Genomic DNA, 5,821 nt, shown 5'->3' with positions numbered 1-5,821 from the left:
GCCGTGAGAGCCAGGGAGGAGAAGGGGGGAGCAGGGCGGACGGCGCTAGAGGGGACCCTAAGTGCCACCAAGTGACCAGGAGACATTTCAACAAAAGATAAAGAAAACCATGTATATAAATACTTCCAATATTACCATACAGTACTTATAATTTTTATTTTGAAGTACTTTTTTTTTTTTTTTAATAAATAAATTGGCAGGGGGCTCCTGCATCATACTGGTCTGTGCCTCACTGGTGCCCTGTGTCTCTTGACAGATCTTTGAAATGATCCTGAGCATGGTGCTGTGCTGTGGCATAAGGAACAGCTCCGTCTACTGAGCCGTGAGAGCCGGGGAGGAGAAGGGGGGAGCAGGGCGGACGGCGCTAGAGGGGACCCCAAGTGCCACCAAGTGACCAGGAGACATTTCAACAAAAGATAAAGAAAACCATGTATATAAATACTTCCAATATTACCATACAGTACTTATAATTTTTATTTTGAAGTACTTTTTTTTTTTTTTTTAATAAATAAAGCTTTCCCGTATCCTTGTGGCTGAGTTAGTTACACATCAGTTTTGTGTGATGGGGAAAGCTGCTGTAGCAGAAGATCGAGTCCTTCCTCCCCCTTCCCTGTCCCCCTTAACTCAGAAATAACATTGGTGAAGATGTACAGAGGAGAAGGCTGCAGCCCATTGGCAGAAAATTTTGCCTTGTTTTTTACTCTCTTTTTCAACACCAAGTATTTTTTTATATACATAATTGGATGCTGAATCAAGATTTAGCATTTCTGTTCATTTGTACTCATTTTTTCCTACTATCACCCCAACTCCCTGACTTTTCCGTGCTATCTGCAGGGAAACCTGGCTGACTGCCTAAATCCTGGGAGAGAGGAGAGAAAACAGCCCCATCATCTGAGTGTGACATGTCTCAGGGGAGACGCTGGTGCGTTGTTCCTCTCTGACCTGTTTGCATTGCTAGGTCAATCCTTAACAGAAGTTAAATTGTTTTACTCTCTGAAGAGCAGGGATGTTTTTGGCTTTTGGGGTTGTTTTTGGAGGGGTTGTTTTTGGTTTTGTTGTTGGGGCTATGATTGTATAAATTGGCTCATCTCCATTGATTTGTTACACTAAAGAGTCAGCAATTGGGAGTGAATTTTAGTTCCAGTTTTTCAAATATAACCGAAAATAAGTAATTTTTTAATCTTCCAAGTTTCTTTATAGACAATCTAGTTCTGTAACAAGTTGCCACTGTTAAGCTAATGCTTGCATACAAATGATGTTGGAAAAAAGAAAAAAACTTTTAAAAATAAGTCCTTTACCTAAGAAATCCTGCATTTATGTATTGCAGAATGATGCTTGGAGATTCCCAGCCATATGTATACTTTTAAAATTTCATCTTTGTGTCTTGTTCAATGAAATTTTCCATATTGTCACACACTGAAACATGGCTGGGAAATTGTCAGAACCTGGTTTTGCAAAAAAAAAAAAAAAGTTTATTTTTTAAAACCTTCCACTTCCATTTACATCAATGGCAGGAGATCAGCTTATCAAAGCACGGGAATTCAGGATTTTAGATTGCACCAGTCAAAATGCTTTCTTGTGACCTGGTAAGCTCTGACTGCCAATTTGATGTATGTGGCTTCTGTCATATGCCACTCTGTTACCGTGTAGATAGAGGAGGAGAGTGACCCAGGAGCTATGTAATGAAATCAGAGTGTCTCTAAAAAGAAGATCTATATGTATAGTTCTATAGATATATATTTTTAAGCAAAGCCTTTTCCTTAGCCGTATGGGCACTTGCGCTGGAAATAGTGTATGTCAGCCTTTTGCCACCTTGAAGCAGGTAAGGGGAGGAGCTGAAACTAGTGATCACCTTCCCCACTTCAGGAATATTTCTGTTTCTAAAAGTATTTCACTCTCCCTCTTTGCTGCAATGAAGAGCTTCAGATCAGATAGAGAGGGAAGGATCATTGTCCACTAGTACCTTGTCCCGTGCACATGGGTGCCATGGCTTTTGCCTGTATAGGTTAGGAAATTCCTGCACTGGGGCAAACTGATCCATTTGGAGGCTTTTTCCCCTTTCCACTCCCCCCTTTCCTCTTCCTGCCTTTTAGTATATAGCGCCTTTGAAAAGTATACAGGTAAATATATATATATATCTCTCAAGTTGTGCTGGGTAAGAGGAAGAAGTGCTTCAACAGAACTTCGAATTGAGGGGTTGGACAAGAAAAGATTCAGCCTTAGAAATAGCCTTAAAGCAACACTGCCCTGAATGTCCACGTTATGCACATCGTGAATTAGATGGGATTTTGCAGTAGGTAGCTTTCCCTGCTCCCCAGCATAGCTCCTTCAGGTCATCTACTCTGTTATGTGGATATATGTATATGCATCAACCAAGCATGTGTGTTTACATATATGTGCATCGGGATCGTTAGCATACAGAATGGATGTGTAACTTGCCTCCGTTTTTGTTGACTGTTGATAAATGTGTATAAATACGCCATTAAGCATTTCAATTCTGTTTTCTTTCCTTATACCGTATTTTTGTTATTGTTCAGCATTCAGTTGGTGCTCTGTATGTAGCTGGAGCTCTGTTTGAAGACAGACTGGGTCTCGGTGCAGCTCAGGTGTGTTCTTGGACATTGAAGCTTTATGGGTCTGGTTTGTCCCTGGCAGGAGCAATTGGGAGATTGTGGTACTTGGAGAGGGGAGTCTAAGATCTCTGGGAAGAAGAGCAGCATGATTGCTCAGACTATGTCCTGCATGGGCTGTAATTTGCTCTCTGGCTCATTTCAGAGCTGGCTTGTTGATGGGAAGCTCCAGAGGCATCTCTGTAGGCCACCTCCTGTCCCTGTGGTTGCTGCAGGAAAGATGCTGTGGGAAAAGTGCTGTGGTAAGGGAACAGCCAGGGGCTGGGAAGGTTGTGGAAGGGGACAGAAGGAATTTTGCAGGGAGAGGGTAATGCTTTCTTTAGTTACTGGCTGAAAGTCCCCATGTTAGTGGAATGGTCATCAGCCATGGGAGAAGAGGGCCAGAGAAGAACTGTCATGTTTAACAATGATTAAGTAGCTGAGAAACACTCACAGAATAAACTACTACTTGGGTCTTTCCTAGTCTGGCCTCCTAGGAAGCTGGACCAGAGTTAAACGAAGACGGAGCTATAAAGGGCTGAGAGGACTCAGCCTGTTGCAAGCACTGAAGATCCAAAAGGCTCTTCTGCCAGTTGGTGGGTCCCAAAGCTGGCTGAGGTGAAGGGGAAAAAAACACTAGGTGGGATCCTTGCCCTGCCTCAGACCCTCCCCTGCACACCTGTGTGCACATTTGTGTGTGCAACATGGGGCCCTGCCCAGCTCCCCTCTGCACCCCCAGAAAACAATCTAAGGATGAAATTGTGGCTGTGAATACAAATCACTCCTCCTCCAGGGAAGCATCCTCCTGGAGCTAGTGACAGCTAAGAAAATAGCTGTGATCTCAGGTGGGTGAGAGAGAGAGGCTGGTGGGGATGGGGGAGTCAGTTGTGCAGGTCAAAGTTCAAAGACCACATTGAAAGGTCAAACAGAGCCCCTGACAGCTCAACTGAATGCTTGGGATTTTTTTTCATACTGTGGAGCATGCCACAAAGCAGTGTGTTTAATTTCTTTCTGCTTTTCTTTTTTAAGAAATGAAACAAGAATCAATTTAATAAACATTTCTCATAGTGTGCATAGTGTGATGAACTGCTGCAGTTTTACAACCAGTTAACCTTAACACCAGGATGCTTTGTGAACCAGGCTTCAACAGCATGGGTTTTTCCAGCCTCTGGGAGGGGTGTCTGCAGGCAGGCTGGGGATGCATCCAGAATGGTGCTGAGGGAAGGCAAAAGTGTTGCTCACCAGCAGTGGTGGCTGATGTAATTGTGCCCCCCCCCCAAGGGAAGGGGGGCACAGCTGTGGGGGAGCAAATGTGGATTGCAAATTAGGGTGACTGTGCAGAAATTCAGGGGGGCTGCAGTGCAGTACTGCACACAGTCGAGGGGCTTTTCCTAAAGTGACCAAAAATGGCCCAAAATGCCTTCTGCTGCCATCTGGCCTGGGGCTGCTCTGATTTTTCTGCATGGTTTGGTAATGCTGCTGTTGCTGCCACCGCCCATCCCTCCACACCATTAGGGGAAAGCTTGGCAGAGAGTAAGAGGGAAGGCCAAGTGCTGTGAACCCACAATTGTCTGCCTTTCTGTGCCCTGTCTTGCACTTCTGGCTGCGTTTGAAGCAGGAAGGTCCCTCAGCAGTTGCCAGCCATGGCCCATGACAGGATGGAGAGGGAGGGGATGCTGGGCAAGGGAGAGTGAAGTTGAACCACCACATAGAAAGGCAAGCCCTGCTCCTGGCAGCTGTGCCTGTGCTACACCATCATGCCCATCTGTTGTTCTTTCACTTGTTTACCTGAATGTTATTGGAGTCAGACATAATTACTTCTGGAAAGAGGAAAAAAAAAAGTTATATTTCAAAACAATAATAAAAAAAGAAACAAAGCAAATCCCCTTGTTAGTGGATTTTTTATGATGTGTTGTCAGATCTCATTTCTTTCCACTGTGCATAGATTTCTGCCACGTATTCCAAGGGAACAGGCTTGTCTCATTCTTGTATTCAAGCAAAATTTGGGCTGCAGGGAATGCAGTCCTTAGCTGACCCTCTAGGTGGTTTCCCATGAATGTGATGCTTTTTGCTTCACGCCTTTAAACATTTGTATTGTGGTGCTATGTTGTTGTTCCAGATGGGGATAAAATTATTCCTGCCTGTAGAGCTAGGATTAAGCTGATGTGAGTCACTGTCAGACTCAGGCTCATGTTCAACAGGAGGAGAAACAATAGTGGAAACAAACTGGCAAAGAACTCTACATATTTGGCATCCAGGGCATGTGCCTTGGGATCTCAGCCTGGAAGCATAGCTGGGATCTTAAACTCTCCCTGGCTAAATGCAGCCCCTTCTGTTTGCACGTCAGGTCTGTGTATTAACACTGGTGTGTGCAAAACAGATGAGGTGTATGTGATGCTCAAGCTGAGATGCTGGAAGAGGACTGGGCAAACCAGGCGCCTACAAGGTGCTGTTAAGAGAAGACATGGGTTATTCTTGGGAAAGAGCAGCCTTGCTGTGTAGGAGCATGTGGAACCACACAGATAAATCATGGTGAGGGGAAGTGTGGGTGGAACACTTGTAATCCGCTTGTTCTTACATTGCACCAACAGCCCTGGATTACTCATCTCTTTAATATTTTTCCCTGAAGCCTGAAGGACTTGGAAAGTCACTGGAGACCTTACTGTGGACTTCCAAATCCTAGGAATATGACTGTGCATTTTTTATTATTTTTTTTTGTGAAACAGTTTTTCAATACAAGTGTGACTTTTTCCTATGATAGACCATGTTGGTATTTATTCCAGTGGAATTATTTTTCTACCCCTTCTCAAACTGTTATTTTTTTAAAAAAAACCAACCTGTAGACTGTTTCTAAGCAGAAGTTTCTGAGATATTTTTTCTTTGGCAAGCTCTGTTTAGTAAGCCTCTTCTGGGCTGTTGTTTGTGTTGTAATGTGCTTAATAGTTTCCAACTAAAACAGCTGAGATGAAGATGTATAGAATGGTTATGTCCATTCCCTAATACGAGTTTGTCTAAGTTCTAACCAAGATTTGCAGTATTCCCACAGGAAGCAAAAAAAAGCAGCCAGCTCTCCCATGGTAGAGGTTTCTGCAGAGAAAAACATCCTTGCTGCTGGCTCCCAGCCACACCCTCCCTCTGCCTGCCAGCTCCACTTGCCAGGCTGGGGGATGAGGGACGTGTTAGATGGGGGCTTTGCTCCCCTTCCTGCTCTG

The sequence above is a fragment of the Chaetura pelagica genome, unplaced genomic scaffold (assembly GCF_000747805.2).
Source record: "Chaetura pelagica isolate M959 unplaced genomic scaffold, ChaPel_1.0 scaffold28, whole genome shotgun sequence".
Classification (NCBI taxonomy): domain Eukaryota; kingdom Metazoa; phylum Chordata; class Aves; order Apodiformes; family Apodidae; genus Chaetura; species Chaetura pelagica.
The sequence above is the reverse complement of the archived record's forward strand: the minus strand, read 5'-3'. Positions refer to the sequence as shown.